This window comes from Oncorhynchus masou, chromosome 18 (genome assembly GCF_036934945.1).
Source record: "Oncorhynchus masou masou isolate Uvic2021 chromosome 18, UVic_Omas_1.1, whole genome shotgun sequence".
NCBI classification, from domain to species: domain Eukaryota; kingdom Metazoa; phylum Chordata; class Actinopteri; order Salmoniformes; family Salmonidae; genus Oncorhynchus; species Oncorhynchus masou.
The window spans coordinates 19,576,643-19,594,142 of NC_088229.1; the positions used below are offsets into that span (position 1 = coordinate 19,576,643).

The 17,500-nt window shown below is 42.9% G+C and overlaps 1 protein-coding gene and 1 long non-coding RNA gene across 4 annotated transcripts in view; both read right to left on the reverse strand.

The window, feature by feature from the left end:
- The window catches only part of LOC135504148 (plexin-A2-like), a 467,742-nt gene that overhangs the window by 262,477 nt on the left and 187,765 nt on the right, over positions 1 to 17,500 (reverse strand). The window lies entirely within an intron of this gene.
- Positions 9,505 to 11,629, reverse strand: LOC135504149 (uncharacterized). Its single transcript, XR_010450083.1, has 3 exons — positions 11,569 to 11,629; positions 9,812 to 9,923; positions 9,505 to 9,570 (listed from the first exon to the last, which is right to left on the reverse strand). It is a non-coding gene; the product is annotated as an uncharacterized LOC135504149 (long non-coding RNA).

Consider the following 17,500-nt stretch of genomic DNA (forward strand, 5'->3'; position numbering starts at 1 on the left):
GAGGAGAAACCCAACCAGTGTGCCCTACTGTCTCTCCATTAACACGATTGTGCCCTACTGTCTCTCCATTAACACGATAGAGAGGAGAAACCCAACCAGTGTGCCCTACTGTCGCTCCATCAACCCGATAGAGAGGAGAGACCCTACCAGTGTGCCCTACTGTCTCTCCATCAACACGATAGAGAGGAGAGACCCAACCAGTGTGCCCTACTGTCTCTCCATCAACACGATAGAGAGGAGAGACCCAACCAGTGTGCCCTACTGTCTCTCCATCAACACGATAGAGAGGAGAGACCCTACCAGTGTGCCCTACTGTCTCCCCATCAACCCAATAGAGAGGAGAGACCCTACCAGTGTGCCCTACTGTCTCTCCATCAAACCGATAGAGAGGAGAGACCCAACCAGTGTGCCCTACTGTCTCTCCGTCAACCCAATAGAGAGGAGAGACCCTACCAGTGTGCCCTACTGTCTCTCCATCAACCCAATAGAGAGGAGAGACCCTACCAGTGTGCCCTACTGTCTCTCCATCAACCCGATAGAGAGGAGAGACCCAACCAGTGTGCCCTACTCTCACTCCCATATTCAGAACCTCATGGTTATTTTGGTGGGGTCTGGATCTCTGAGTGTGGCTGTCTGTGTGAAACAATTTGTCCAGGGAAGGTGCTGAATAAATCCAGCGGAAAAGTGCAATGAATGTGTTTATTTTTTTTATTTTACCTTCATTTAACCAGGCAAGTCAGTTAAGAACAAATTCTTATTTTCAATGACGGCCTGGGAACAGTGGGTTAACTGCCTGTTCAGGGGCAGAACGACAGATTTGTACCTTGTCAGCTCGGGGTTTGAACTCGCAACCTTCCGGTTACTAGTCCAACACTCTAACCACTAGGCTACCCTGCCGCCCCAATGTCCTGTGTGCAGCACTTTTAAGGATGTTCAATGCCTGGAGATGGGGGAAATGGGGGGAAATGGGGGAGATGGGGGTGGGGGAAATGGGGGGGAATGGGGGAAGATGGGGGGAAATGGGGGGAGATGGGGGGGAAATGGGAGGACGCCTCAGTTCTCTCATTTGACTCTTTAAATACATTCAAGTTATGTAACATATAAATGTATTCAATGTACAAACTGTTTAGCCTTGAGAATTCTGGAGCACTTAGCAAGTAGACATGTAGCACCATGAAAGAGGTTCATTTAGCTTCTGAATCTGACGATGAAAATATGTTTTCCATTTCAGAAGCAGATATAGTAGTAAGTTGGTCTGTTTTTCTGGTGCATCCAATTGGTGATGATATGCTGCTTATTATCTGTGGCATTGAAGAATATCCTCGAGCTCTAACGCTTGCTCTTGTTGTTTTAAATACGCCTTTTCATTTAAACAGCAGAAAACTATGCAGGTCCACCGCTTAAACACATGTATTTTTCACATTTGGAAATACAACTATTTCCCATCCCCAGCTGTGAATGAGGTTAGTGTCTGTGAACCAGACTCAATACGTTTCCTATGGTATCTGTGCCAACAAACAGGCATACTGAGGGTGACTGGTGTATGTGCTGCACTTGAATACTCACCTCCATATAAATAGAATTACTACTTTATACTATCATATATCTATTTATATTACCACAATTAAGATGGTGGTGCAGTTTGCATCCCATTTTCAACAGTTATCTGTTAAAGAGACGCTGGGTTATTTAGAAGTGGCTGAACAGTATATTGTACTGTAGGTACTAGAGTCAGCGCCTAGTGAGAGAGCTAGTTGACTGGGAGAGAAGACACTCCAGGCTTGAGGAGAATCTCCCAGTGCAATCTGTTGAGGAGACTATGAACTGGAGAGAGAGAGAATGCCTCAGCTGGGTGTATAGAGCCAGTAGCTCCCAGTGAGAGATCTAGCTGACTGAGAGAACAGAGCAGAGCATAACTCCCTCCACACCACAGTAATCTGTCCCGCAGCTATCCTATCTAGACTATCTATCTCCAATCTAATTCTGGACTAATCCATTCTCAGTCTGTTCAATTGTTGTGGCTGGCGATAGGATAGATGGGATAGGCGCTCTGCTGAAACTGCCTGGGCTTTATCTGACTGATCCATCTCCCATCCCACAGACTGGATTAGATTCCACAAAAGCACATGGCTGTTTCCCAATTGGCTCCCTATTTCCTACATAGTGCACTACTTCTGACCACGGTTTATAGGGCTCTGGTCAAAAGTAGTAAATTATATAGGGAGTAGGGTGCCATTTGGCATGTGTCGCATGGTTCTTCCAAGCACTGTGCCGCGCCCCCCTGAACATATAGTGAGACGCCCAAAAAGTTAAACAGCTGCACCATCGAGAGCATCCTGCTGGTTGCATCACCGCCTGGTATGGCAACTGATCGGCCTCAGACCACAAGGCGCTTCAGAGGGTCAAGCTTCCTGCCAAGCTTGCGGACAAGCTTGTGGTCAAGCTTCCTACCATCCAGGACATCTATACCAGGCGGTGTCAGAGGAAAGCCCAAAAATGTTCAAAGACACCAGCCACCCTAGTCATAGACTGTTCTCTCTGCTACCGCACAGCAAGTGGTAGTGGAGTCTAGGTCCAAAAGGCTTCTAAACAGCTTCTACCCCCAAGCCATATGACTCCTGAACAGCTAATCAAATGGCTACCCAGTCGATTTGCATTGCCCCCCCCAGGTCTTATTTTGGTAACAGCCAAAATAAGACCTGACTAATCAATCCCATTTCATCTGATGGAGCCCTATGAAGTCCTATCAGTCATTAGAATAGATGGGATGTGTGATGTGGGCTATCCTCTCAGGGAGCCTGATAAAAACTCCTGGGCTCTAGCAGCTCCACTGTGAGAGGCAATGGAGCTCATCTGAAAGCTGCCATGGTTTGAGGTCCTGTGTGATGGCCCACTGTAGCCCTCAGCACTCCTTCTCACACTAACCTGCATTTCTATGTCAACAGTCTAATGTGGTCAGTCTTCTCTGCTCTAGTCTATGCACTATTGTAAAGTGGCTGTTCCACTGGATGTCAGAAGGTGAATTCACCAATTTGTAAGTCGCTCTGGATAAGAGCGTCTGCTAAATGACTTAAATGTAAATGTAGTATGTTAATGGGGCCTAGTTAGTCGGCTCTGATCTAGTATGTTAATGGGGCCTAGTTAGTCGGCTCTGATCTAGTGTGTTAATGGGGCCTAGTTAGTCGGCTCTGATCTAGTATGTTAATGGGGCCTAGTTAGTCGGCTCTGATCTAGTATGTTAATGGGGCCTAGTTAGTAGGCTCTGATCTAGTATGTTAATGGGGCCTAGTTAGTCGGCTCTGATCTAGTATGTTAATGGGGCCTAGTTAGTCGGCTCTGGTCTAGTATGTTAATGGGGCCTAGTTAGTCGGCTCTGATCTAGTGTGTTAATGGGGCCTAGTTAGTCGGCTCTGATCTAGTATGTTAATGGGGCCTAGTTAGTAGGCTCTGATCTAGTATGTAAATAAGGCCTAGTTAGTAGGCTCTGATCTAGTATGTTAATGGGGCCTAGTTAGTCGGCTCTGATCTAGTATGTTAATGGGGCCTAGTTAGTCGGCTCTGATCTAGTATGTTAATAAGGCCTAGTTAGTCGGCTCTCGTCTAGTATGTTAATGGGGCCTAGTTAGTCGGCTTTGGTCTAGTATGTTAATGGGGCCTAGTTAGTAGGCTCTGATCTAGTATGTTAATAAGGCCTATTTAGTCGGCTCTCGTCTAGTATGTTAATGGGGCCTAGTTAGTCGGCTCTGATCTAGAATGTTAATAAGGCCTAGTTAGTCGGCTCTGATCTAGAATGTTAATAAGGCCTAGTTAGTCGGCTCTGATCTAGAATGTTAATAAGGCCTAGTTAGTCGGCTCTCGTCTAGTATGTTAATGGGGCCTAGTTAGTCGGCTCTGATCTAGTATGTTAATAAGGCCTAGTTAGTCGGCTCTGATCTAGAATGTTAATAAGGCCTAGTTAGTCGGCTCTCGTCTAGTATGTTAATGGGGCCTAGTTAGTCGGCTCTGATCTAGTGTGTTAATGGGGCCTAGTTAGTCGGCTCTGATCTAGTATGTTAATGGGGCCTAGTTAGTCGGCTCTGATCTAGTATGTTAATGGGGCCTAGTTAGTAGGCTCTGATCTAGTATGTTAATGGGGCCTAGTTAGTCGGCTCTGATCTAGTATGTTAATGGGGCCTAGTTAGTCGGCTCTGGTCTAGTATGTTAATGGGGCCTAGTTAGTCGGCTCTGATCTAGTGTGTTAATGGAGCCTAGTTAGTCGGCTTTGATCTAGTATGTTAATGGGCCTAGTTAGTAGGCTCTGATCTAGTATGTAAATAAGGCCTAGTTAGTAGGCTCTGATCTAGTATGTTAATGGGGCCTAGTTAGTCGGCTCTGATCTAGTATGTTAATGGGGCCTAGTTAGTCGGCTCTGATCTAGTATGTTAATAAGGCCTAGTTAGTCGGCTCTCGTCTAGTATGTTAATGGGGCCTAGTTAGTCGGCTTTGGTCTAGTATGTTAATGGGGCCTAGTGAGTAGGCTCTGATCTAGTATGTTAATAAGGCCTATTTAGTCGGCTCTCGTCTAGTATGTTAATGGGGCCTAGTTAGTCTGATCTAGAATGCTCTGATCTAGAATGTTAATAAGGCCTAGTTAGTCGGCTCTGATCTAGAATGTTAATAAGGCCTAGTTAGTCGGCTCTCATCTAGTATGTTAATGGGGCCTAGTTAGTCGGCTCTGATCTAGTATGTTAATGGGGCCTAGTTAGTCGGCTCTGATCTAGAATGTTAATAAGGCCTAGTTAGTCGGCTCTCGTCTAGTATGTTAATGGTGCCTAGTTAGTCGGCTCTGATCTAGTATGTTAATGGGGCCTAGTTAGTCGGCTCTGATCTAGTATGTTAATGGGGCCTAGTTAGTAGGCTCTGATCTAGTATGTTAATGGGGCCTAGTTAGTAGGCTCTGATCTAGTATGTTAATGGGGCCTAGTTAGTAGGCTCTGATCTAGTATGTTAATGGGGCTTAGTTAGTCGGCTCTGATCTAGTATGTTAATGGGGCCTAGTTAGTCTGCTCTGGTCTAGTATGTTAATGGGGCCTAGTGAGTAGGCTCTGATCTAGTATGTTAATGGGGCCTAGTTAGTCGGCTCTGATCTAGTATGTTAATGGGGCCTAGTTAGTCGGCTCTGATCTAGTATGTTAATGGGGCCTAGTTAGTAGGCTCTGATCTAGTATGTTAATGGGGCCTAGTTAGTCGGCTCTGATCTAGTATGTTAATGGGGCCTAGTTAGTCGGCTCTGATCTAGTATGTTAATGGGGCCTAGTTAGTAGGCTCTGGTCTAGTATGTTAATAAGGCCTAGTTAGTCGGCTCTCGTCTAGTATGTTAATGGGGCCTAGTTAGTCGGCTCTGATCTAGTATGTTAATGGGGCCTAGTTAGTCGGCTCTGATCTAGTATGTTAATAAGGCCTAGTTAGTCGGCTCTGATCTAGAATGTTAATGGGGCCTAGTTAGTCGGCTCTGATCTAGTATGTTAATAAGGCCTAGTTAGTCGGCTCTGATCTAGAATGTTAATAAGGCCTAGTTAGTCGGCTCTGATCTAGAATGTTAATAAGGCCTAGTTAGTCGGCTCTGATCTAGAATGTTAATAAGGCCTAGTTAGTCGGCTCTGATCTAGAATGTTAATAAGGCCTAGTTAGTCGGCTCTGGTCTAGTATGTTAATGGGGCCTAGTTAGTCGGCTCTGATCTAGAATGTTAATAGGGCCTAGTTAGTCGGCTCTGATCTAGAATGTTAATGGGGCCTAGTTAGTCGGCTCTCATCTAGTATGTTAATAAGGCCTAGTTAGTCGGCTCTGATCTAGAATGTTAATAAGGCCTAGTTAGTCGGCTCTTGTCTAGTATGTTAATGGGAGGCCTGGCTGGGCTGAGAGCCCACATGTCTGGGTGTGAGGTGTGGTGTGTTGATGGCTCCATCCTGGCTCCTGGACCCTGGCTGATGGAGAGCTCCTCAGGGGCCGGTGGGGAAATTCATCACCCACACCAGGAGTAAGGTGCCATGGCTGTGCCACACTGCCACCTCCTTGTCCCTGAACTATCACAGCACTGTATCCTCACTTCCACTCCACACACAGACACACCGTCCCCATCAATTCACCCAGGACAGGACAGGGAAGGGCAGGCAGTAGAACACTGAGCTACAGCTAGATTCACCACCTCTTTCACCTCACATATCCCTTCTGGAAATCCCTCTTGCAATGTAGCAGACCTGAATTGTATTTCTTTACTGGTGGAATGGAGGGTGGGTGGATACTAGTATTTCTTTCACCCATCTCTCTCTCTACCTCTACCTACAGTATCTCTCTCTCTCTCTATCTCTACCTACAGTATATCTCTCTCTACCTCTACCTACAGTATATCTCTCTACCTCTACCTACAGTATATCTCTCTACCTCTACCTACAGTATATCTCTCTACCTCTACCTCTATCTCTACCTCTACCTACAGTATATCTCTTCTACCTCTACCTACAGTATATCTCTCTCTCTACCTCTACCTACAGTATCTACAGTATATCTCTCTACCTCTACCTACAGTATATCTCTCTCTACCTCTACCTACAGTATATCTCTCTACCTCTACCTACAGTATATCTCTCTACCTCTACCTACAGTATATCTCTCTCTACCTCTACCTACAGTATATCTCTCTACCTCTACCTACAGTATCTCTCTCTCTACCTCTACCTACAGTATATCTCTCTCTACCTCTACCTACAGTATATCTCTCTACCTCTACCTACAGTATCTCTCTCTCTCTCTACCTCTACCTACAGTATATCTCTCTACCTACAGTATATCTCTCTACCTCTACCTACAGTATCTCTCTCTCTCTCTACCTCTACCTACAGTATATCTCTCTCTACCTCTACCTACAGTATATCTCTCTACCTCTACCTACAGTATCTCTCTCTCTACCTCTACCTACAGTATATCTCTCTATCTCTACCTACAGTATATCTCTCTATCTCTACCTACAGTATATCTCTCTACCTCTAACTACAGTATCTCTCTCTCTCTCTACCTACAGTATCTCTCTCTCTCTATCTCTACCTACAGTATCTCTCTACCTACAGTATATCTCTCTACCTCTACCTACAGTATATCTCTCTACCTCTACCTACAGTATATCTCTCTCTACCTCTACCTACAGTATATCTCTCTACCTCTACCTACAGTATATCTCTCTATCTCTACCTACAGTATATCTCTCTACCTCTAACTACAGTATCTCTCTCTCTCAATATCTCTACCTACAGTATCTCTCTCTCTATCTCTACCTACAGTATCTCTCTCTCTCTACCTACAGTATATCTCTCTACCTCTACCTACAGTATATATCTCTACCTCTACCTACAGTATATCTCTCTACCTCTACCTACAGTATATCTCTCTCTACCTCTACCTACAGTATATCTCTCTACCTCTACCTACAGTATATCTCTCTACCTCTACCTACAGTATATCTCTCTCTCTACCTCTACCTACAGTATATCTCTCTACCTCTACCTACAGTATCTCTCTCTCTCTCTATCTCTACCTACAGTATCTCTCTCTCTCTATCTCTACCTACAGTATCTCTCTCTCTCTCTACCTACAGTATATCTCTCTACCTCTAACTACAGTATATCTCTCTACCTCTACCTACAGTATATCTCTCTACCTCTACCTACAGTATATCTCTCTAACTCTACCTACAGTATCTCTCTCTCTCTATACCTCTACCTACAGTATATCTCTCTACCTCTACCTACAGTATATCTCTCTACCTCTACCTACAGTATCTCTCTCTCTCTACCTCTACCTACAGTATATCTCTCTACCTCTAACTACAGTATCTCTCTCTCTCTCTCTCTACCTCTACCTACAGTATATCTCTCTACCTCTACCTACAGTATCTCTCTCTTTCTACCTCTACCTACAGTATATCTCTCTACCTCTACCTACAGTATATCTCTCTACCTCTAACTACAGTATCTCTCTCTCTCTCTACCTCTACCTACAGTATATCTCTCTACCTCTAACTACAGTATCTCTCTCTCTCTATATCTCTCTACCCTCTACCTACAGTATATCTCTCTACCTCTACCTACAGTATATCTCTCTACCTCTACCTACAGTATATCTCTCTCCTCTACCTACCTCTACCTACAGTATATCTCTCTACCTCTAACTACAGTATATCTCTCTCTCTACCTACAGTATATCTACCTCTACACAGTATCTCTCTCTCTCTACCTACAGTATATCTCTCTCCCTCTACCTACAGTATATCTCTCTACCTCTACCTACAGTATATCTCTCTACCTCTACCTACAGTATATCTCTCTACCTCTACCTACAGTATATCTCTCTCTCTACCTCTACCTACAGTATATCTCTCTACCTCTACCTACAGTATCTATCTCTCTCTACCTCTACCTACAGTATATCTCTCTACCTCTACCTACAGTATATCTCTCTACCTCTAACTACAGTATCTCTCTCTCTTTCTACCTCTACCTACAGTATATCTCTCTACTCTACCTACAGTATATCTCTCTATCTCTACCTACCTACAGTATATCTCTCTACCTCTAACTACAGTATCTCTCTCTCTACCTCTACCTACAGTATATCTCTCTACCTCTACCTACAGTATATCTCTCTCTACCTTTATTGGCATACCTTGCCAAAGCAAGTATATCTCTCTATATCTACCTAAAAATTAACAGTATCTCTCTCTATCTCTACCTACAGTATCTCTCTCTCTACCTACAGTATATCTCTCTATCTCTACCTACAGTATATCTCTCTACCTCTACCTACAGTATATCTCTCTCTCTAACTACTATATCTCTCTACCTCTACACAGTATCTCTCTCTCTCTCAATTCAATTCAATCTCTTACCTACAGTATATATAATATATAAAGTGAAATAAACTCTAGTCTCTCTCTATCTCTACCTACAGTATATCTCTCTACCTCTACCTACAGTATATCTCTCTCTACCTCTACCTACAGTATATCTCTCTACCTCTACCTACAGTATATCTCTCTACCTCTACCTACAGTATATCTCTCTACCTCTACCACTCTACCTCTACCTACAGTATCTCTCTCTACCTCTACCTACAGTATCTATCTCTAAAAATTAACAGTAGTCTCTCTACCTACCTACAGTATCTCTCTACCTCTACCTACAGTATATCTCTCTCTACCTCTACCTACAGTATATCTCTCTACCTCTACCTACAGTATATCTCTCTACCTCTACCTACAGTATATCTCTCTACCTCTAACTACAGTATCTCTCTCTCTCTATTCTCTACCTACAGTAAATGTCTCTACCTCTACCTAAGTATATCTATAATACCTATATATATCTCTCTACCTCTACCTACAGTATATCTCTCTCTCTCTACCTCTACCTACAGTATATCTCTCTACCTCTACCTACAGTATATCTCTCTACCTCTAACTACAGTATCTCTCTCTCTTTCTACCTCTACCTACAGTATATCTCTCTACCTCTACCTACAGTATCTCTCTCTCTCTCTACCTCTACCTACAGTATATCTCTCTACCTCTACCTACAGTATATCTCTCTACCTCTACCTACAGTATATCTCTCTACCTCTACCTACAGTATATCTCTCTCTACCTCTACCTACAGTATATCTCTCTACCTCTACCTACAGTATATCTCTCTCTACCTACAGTATATCTCTACCTACAGTATCTCTCTCTCTCCTCTACCTACAGTATATCACTCTACCTCTACCTACAGTATCTCTCTCTACCTCTACCTACAGTATCTATCTCTCTCTCTACCTCTACCTACAGTATATCTCTCTACCTCTACCTACAGTATATCTCTCTACCTCTACCTACAGTATATCTCTCTCTCTCTACCTACCTAGTATCTCTCTCTCTATCTCTCTACCTCTACCTACACTATATCTCTCTACCTCTACCTACAGTATATCTCTCTACCTCTACCTACAGTATATCTCTCTACCTCTACCTACAGTATATCTCTCTACCTCTACCTACAGTATATCTCTCTCTACCTCAGTATATCCTCTACAGTATCTCTCTCTCTCTACCTCTACCTACAGTATATCTCTCTATCTCTACCTACAGTATCTCTCTCTCTCTACCTCTACCTACAGTATATCTCTCTCTACCTCTACCTACAGTATATCTCTCTACCTCTACCTACAGTATCTCTCTCTCTCTCTATCTCTACCTACAGTATATCTCTCTATCTCTACCTACAGTATATCTCTCTATCTCTACCTACAGTATATCTCTCTACCTCTAACTACAGTATATCTCTCTACCTCTACCTACAGTATCTCTCTCTCTCTCTCTACCTCAGTATCTCTCTCTCTCTATACCTCTACCTACAGTATATCTCTCTACCTCTACCTACAGTATATCTCTCTACCTCTACCTACAGTATATCTCTCTCTCTACCTCTACCTACAGTATATCTCTCTACCTCTACCTACAGTATCTCTCTCTCTCTCTACCTCTACCTACAGTATATCTCTCTACCTCTACCTACAGTATATCTCTCTACCTCTACCTACAGTATATCTCTCTCTACCTCTACCTACAGTATATCTCTCTACCTCTACCTACAGTATCTCTCTCTCTCTACCTCTACCTACAGTATATCTCTCTACCTCTACCTACAGTATATCTCTCTACCTCTACCTACAGTATATCTCTCTACCTCTAACTACAGTATCTCTCTCTCTCTCTATCTCTACCTACAGTATCTCTCTCTATCTCTACCTACAGTATATCTCTCTACCTCTACCTACAGTATATCTCTCTACCTCTAACTACAGTATATCTCTCTACCTCTACCTACAGTATATCTCTCTCTCCTCTACCTACAGTATATCTCTCTCCTCTACCTACAGTATATCTCTCTCTACCTCTACCTACAGTATATCTCTCTACCTCTACCTACAGTATATCTCTCTACCTCTACCTACAGTATATCTCTCTACTCTACCTACAGTCTACCTCTACCTACAGTATATCTCTCTACCTCTACCTACAGTATATCTCTCTCTACCTCTACCTACAGTATATCTCTCTCTATACCTCTACCTACAGTATATCTCTCTCTCTCTACCTCTACCTACAGTATATCTCTCTACCTCTACCTACAGTATCTCTCTCTCTACTCTCTCCTCTACCTCTACAGTATATCTCTCTACCTCTACCTACAGTATATCTCTCTACCTCTACCTACCTACAGTATATCTCTCTCTACCTCTAACTACAGTATATCTCTCTCTCTACCTCTACCTACAGTATATCTCTCTACCTCTACCTACAGTATCTCTCTCTCTCTCTACCTCTACCTACAGTATATCTCTCTACCTCTACCTACAGTATATCTCTCTACCTCTACCTACAGTATATCTCTCTACCTCTACCTACAGTATATCTCTCTACCTCTACCTACAGTATATCTCTCTACCTCTACCTACAGTATCTCTCTCTCTCTATCTCTACCTACAGTATCTCTCTCTACCTCTACCTACAGTATCTCTCTCTCTCTACCTACAGTATATCTCTCTACCTCTACCTACAGTATATATCTCTACCTCTACCTACAGTATATCTCTCTACCTCTACCTACAGTATCTCTCTCTCTCTCTCTCTACCTCTACCTACAGTATATCTCTCTACCTCTACCTACAGTATATCTCTCTACCTCTACCTACAGTATATCTCTCTCTACCTCTACCTACAGTATATCTCTCTACCTCTACCTACAGTATCTCTCTCTCTCTACAGTATCTCTACCTACAGTATATCTCTCTATCTCTACCTACAGTATCTCTCTCTCTCTACCTACAGTATATCTCTCTACCTCTACCTACAGTATATCTCTCTACCTCTACCTACAGTATATCTCTCTACCTCTACCTACAGTATCTCTCTCTCTCTCTACCTCTACCTACAGTATATCTCTCTACCTCTACCTACAGTATATCTCTCTACCTCTACCTACAGTATATCTCTCTACCTCTACCTACAGTATATCTCTCTACCTCTACCTACAGTATATCTCTCTACCTCTACCTACAGTATACCTCTACACAGTATATCTCTCTACCTCTACCTACAGTATATCTCTCTCTCTCTACCTCTACCTACAGTATATCTCTCTACCTCTACCTACAGTATATCTCTCTACCTCTAACTACAGTATCTCTCTCTCTCTCTACCTCTACCTACAGTATATCTCTCTACCTCTAACTACAGTATCTCTCTCTCTCTACCTCTACCTACAGTATATCTCTCTCTACCTCTACCTACAGTATATCTCTCTACCTCTACCTACAGTATATCTCTCTACCTCTACACAGTATATCTCTCTCTCTACCTCTACCTACAGTATATCTCTCTACCTCTAACTACAGTATATCTCTCTACCTCTACCTACAGTATATCTCTCTCTACCTCTACCTACAGTATATCTCTCTACCTCTACCTACAGTATCTCTCTCTCTACCTCTACCTACAGTATATCTCTCTACCTCTACCTACAGTATATCTCTCTCTACCTCTACCTACAGTATATCTCTCTACCTCTACCTACAGTATCTCTCTCTCTCTCTACCTCTACCTACAGTATATCTCTCTACCTCTACCTACAGTATATCTCTCTCTACCTCTACCTACAGTATATCTCTCTAACTCTAACTACAGTATCTCTCTCTCTCTACCTCTACCTACAGTATATCTCTCTCTCTATCTCTACCTACAGTATATCTCTCTACCTCTAACTACAGTATCTCTCTCTCTACCTCTACCTACAGTATATCTCTAAACCTTAACAGTATCTCTCTCTCTCTCTCTCTACCTACAGTATCTCTCTACCTCTACCTACAGTATATCTCTCTACCTCTACCTACAGTATCTCTCTCTCTTTCTACCTCTACCTACAGTATATCTCTCTACCTCTACCTACAGTATCTCTCTCTCTCTCTACATCTACCTACAGTATATCTCTCTACCTCTACCTACAGTATCTATCTCTCTCTCTACCTCTACCTACAGTATATCTCTCTACCTCTACCTACAGTATATCTCTCTCTACCTCTACCTACAGTATATCTCTCTACCTCTACCTACAGTATCTCTCTCTCTCTCTATCTCTACCTACAGTATCTCTCTCTATCTCTACCTACAGTATATCTCTCTACCTCTACCTACAGTATATCTCTCTACCTCTACCTACAGTATATCTCTACCTACAGTATATCTCTCTACTCTCTACCTACAGTATCTCTCTCTCTACCTACAGTATATCTCTCTACCTCTACCTACAGTATATCTCTCTACCTCTACCTACAGTATATCTCTCTACCTCTACCTACAGTATCTCTCTCCTCTACCTACAGTCTCTCTACCTCTACCTACAGTATATCTCTCTCTACCTCTACCTACAGTATATCTCTCTACCTCTACCTACAGTATCTCTCTCTCTCTACCTCTACCTACAGTATATCTCTCTACCTCTACCTACAGTATATCTCTCTCTCCTCTACCTACAGTATATCTCTCTCTACCTCTACCTCTCTCTCTACCTCTACCTACAGTATATCTCTCTACCTCTACCTACAGTATATCTCTCTACCTCTACCTACAGTATCTCTCTCTCTACTACAGTATATCTCTCTACCTACAGTATATCTCTCTACTCTACCTCTACCTACAGTATATCTCTCTACCTCTACCTACAGTATATCTCTCTACCTCTAACTACAGTATATCTCTCTACCTCTACCTACAGTATATCTCTCTACCTCTACCTACAGTATATCTCTCTCTCTATACCTCTACCTACAGTATATCTCTCTACCTCTACCTACAGTATATCTCTCTACCTCTACCTACAGTATATCTCTCTCCTCTACCTACAGTATATCTCTCTACCTCTACCTACAGTATATCTCTCTCTCTACCTCTACCTACAGTATATCTCTCTCTCTACCTACCTCTACCTACAGTATATCTCTCTACCTCTACCTACAGTATATCTCTCTACCTCTACCTACAGTATATCTCTCTCTCTACCTCTACCTACAGTATATCTCTCTCTACCTCTACCTACAGTATATCTCTCTACCTCTACCTACAGTATATCTCTCTCTACCTCTACCTACAGTATATCTCTCTACCTCTACCTACAGTATCTCTCTCTCTCTATCTCTACCTACAGTATCTCTCTCTATCTCTACCTACAGTATATCTCTCTATCTCTACCTACAGTATATCTCTCTACCTCTAACTACAGTATCTCTCTCTCTCTCTATCTCTACCTACAGTATCTCTCTCTCTCTATCTCTACCTACAGTATCTCTCTCTCTCTACCTACAGTATATCTCTCTACCTCTACCTACAGTATATCTCTCTACCTCTACCTACAGTATATCTCTCTACCTCTACCTACAGTATATCTCTCTCTACCTCTACCTACAGTATATCTCTCTACCTCTACCTACAGTATCTCTCTCTATCTCTACTCTACCTACAGTATATCTCTCTATCTCTACCTACAGTATATCTCTCTACTCTCTACCTACAGTATATCTCTCTACCTCTACCTACAGTATCTCTCTCTCTCTATCTCTACCTACAGTATCTCTCTCTCTCTCTCTCCTCTACCTACCTACAGTATCTCTCTACCTCTACCTACAGTATATCTCTCTACCTCTACCTACAGTATATCTCTCTACCTCTAACTACAGTATCTCTCTCTCTCTCTATCTCTACCTACAGTATATCTCTCTACCTCTACCTACAGTATATCTCTCTACCTCTACCTACAGTATATCTCTCTACCTCTAACTACAGTATATCTCTCTCTACCTCTACCTACAGTATATCTCTCTACCTCTACCTACAGTATATCTCTCTACCTCTAACTACAGTATATCTCTCTACCTCTACCTACAGTATCTCTCTCTCTCAGTATATCTCTACCTAGTATCTCTCTCTCTCTATCTCTACCTACAGTATCTCTCTCTATCTCTACCTACAGTATATCTCTCTATCTCTACCTACAGTATATCTCTCTACCTCTAACTACAGTATCTCTCTCTCTCTATCTCTACCTACAGTATCTCTCTCTCTCTACCTACAGTATATCTCTCTACCTCTACCTACAGTATATCTCTCTACCTCTACCTACAGTATCTATCTCTCTACCTAGTATATCTCTACCTACAGTATATCTCTCTACCTCTACCTACAGTATATCTCTCTACCTCTACCTACAGTATATCTCTCTACCTCTACCTACAGTATATCTCTCTACCTCTAACTACAGTATCTCTCTCTACCTCTACCTACAATATATCTCTCTACCTCTAACTACAGTATCTCTCTCTACCTCTAACTACAGTATCTCTCTCTCTCTCTACCTACAGTATATCTCTCTACCTCTAACTACAGTATATCTCTCTACCTCTAACTACAGTATCTCTCTCTCTCTATCTCTACCTACAGTATATCTCTCTACCTCTAACTACAGTATATCTCTCTACCTCTAACTACAGTATCTCTCTCTCTCTACCTACAGTATATCTCTCTACCTCTACCTACAGTATATCTCTCTACCTCTAACTACAGTATATCTCTCTACCTCTAACTACAGTATCTCTCTCTCTCTACCTCTATATCCTACAATATATCTCTCTACCTCTACCTACAGTATCTCTCTCTCTCTCTACCTCTACCTACAGTATATCTCTCTACCTCTAACTACAGTATCTCTCTCTCTTTCTACCTCTACCTACAGTATATCTCTCTACCTCTACCTACAGTATCTCTCTCTCTACCTCTACCTACAGTATATCTCTCTACCTCTAACTACAGTATATCTCTCTACCTCTAACTACAGTATCTCTCTCTCTCTCTATCTCTACCTACAGTATATCTCTCTACCTCTACCTACAGTATCTCTCTCCCTCTACCTCTACCTACAGTATATCTCTCTCTCTATCTCTACCTCTCTCTCTACCTCTACCTACAGTATCTCTCTCTCTACCTACAGTCTCTACCTACAGTATATCTCTCTACCTCTACCTACAGTATCTATCTCTAACTTCTATCTCTAACTACAGTATCTCTCTCTCTCTATCTCTAACCAGTATCTATCTCTCTCTACCTACAGTATATCTCTCTACCTACAGTATCTCTCTCTACTCTACCTACTCTCTCTCTCTCAATATCTCTCTCTCCTCTAACTACTGTCTCTCTCTTTCTATGTCTCTCTCTCTCTACCTACAGTATCTCTCTCTCTATCTCTACCTCTCTCTTACTCTCTCTCTCTCTACCTCTCTCTCTCTCTCTCTATCTCTACCTACAGTATCTCTCTCTCTTTCTCTCTCTCTCTCTCTACCTCTACCTACAGTATCTCTCTCTCTATCTCTACCTCAGTATCTCTCTCTCTCTCTACCTACAGTATCTCTCTCTCTCAGTATCTCTCTCTCTCTCTGTCTCTCTCTCTCTGTCTGTCAATGTCTCTCTCTCTCTCTCTCTCTACCTCCACCTACAGTATCTCTCTCTCGTTCTATGTCTCTCTCTCTCTCTACCTACAGTATCTCTCTCTCTATCTCTACCTCTCTCTCTCTCTACCTACAGTATCTCTATCTCTTTCTATGTATCCCTCTCCACCTACAGTATATCTCTCTATCTATACCTCTATCTCTCTCTCTCTACCTCTACCTACAGCATCTTTCTCTCTCTACCTCTCTCTCTATGGCTCTCTCTCTCTCTACCTACAGTATCTCTCTCTCTCTCTCTCTCTCTACCTCTCTCTCTATGTCTCTCTCTACCTACAGTATCTCTCTCTCTCTCTCTCTATCTCTACCTCTCTCTACCTCTACCTACAGTATCTCTCTCTCTCTACCTCCAGTATCTCTCTCTCTACCTCTACCTACAGTATCTCTCTATCTCTACCTCTACCTCCATTCCTCTCTCCCCTCTCTCCTCTCCCTCCTCTCTCCCTCCACAGTATCTCTCTCTACCCTCCCTCCCCCTCCATCTTCCACCCCCTCCATCTCCCGCCCTCCCTCCCTCCCCCTCTCATCTCCTCTTACCTACAGCCCTCCCCCTCCATCTTCCACTCCCTCCATCTCCCTCCCCCTCCATCTCCCTTCCTCCCTCCCCTCCATCTCCATTCCTCCCTCCCCCTCCATCTCCCTTCATCTCCCTTCCTCTCTCCCCATCCATCTCCATTCCTCCCTCCCTCCATCTCCCTTCCTTCATCTCCCTTCCTCCCTCCCCTCTATCTCCCTCCCTCCAGTCAGTGTGTCAGATGGGAAGTGACATGTAGTGAACCTCATCAGGCTTACTCAAGGCCTTATAGGGGCTTACATTGTACAACAGAAAACAGAACACAAAGGCATCGTACCTCTACCTACAGTATCTCTCTATATCTACCCTCT